The following is a 298-nucleotide window of genomic DNA, read 5'->3' on the forward strand; positions in this document are numbered from 1 at the left end:
TCATCCTCATCCTATCCTCGTCCTCATCCTATCCTCATCCTCATCTTCATCCTCCTCCTATCTTCCTCCTCAACTCATCCTCATCCTATCCTCATCCTCCGCCTCCAATTCCTCATCCTATCCTCATCCTCATCCTATCCTCGTCCTCATCCTATCCTCATCCTCATCCTCATCCTCTTCCCCATCCTCATCCTACCCTCCTCGTCATCCTCATCCTCTTCCTCATCTTCCTCCTATCCTCTTCCTCATCCTCCTCCTCAAATACCTCATCCTATCCTCGTCCTCATCCTATCCACAT

The sequence above is a fragment of the Lupinus angustifolius genome, chromosome LG09, assembly GCF_001865875.1.
Source record: "Lupinus angustifolius cultivar Tanjil chromosome LG09, LupAngTanjil_v1.0, whole genome shotgun sequence".
In the NCBI taxonomy this organism is placed as follows: domain Eukaryota; kingdom Viridiplantae; phylum Streptophyta; class Magnoliopsida; order Fabales; family Fabaceae; genus Lupinus; species Lupinus angustifolius.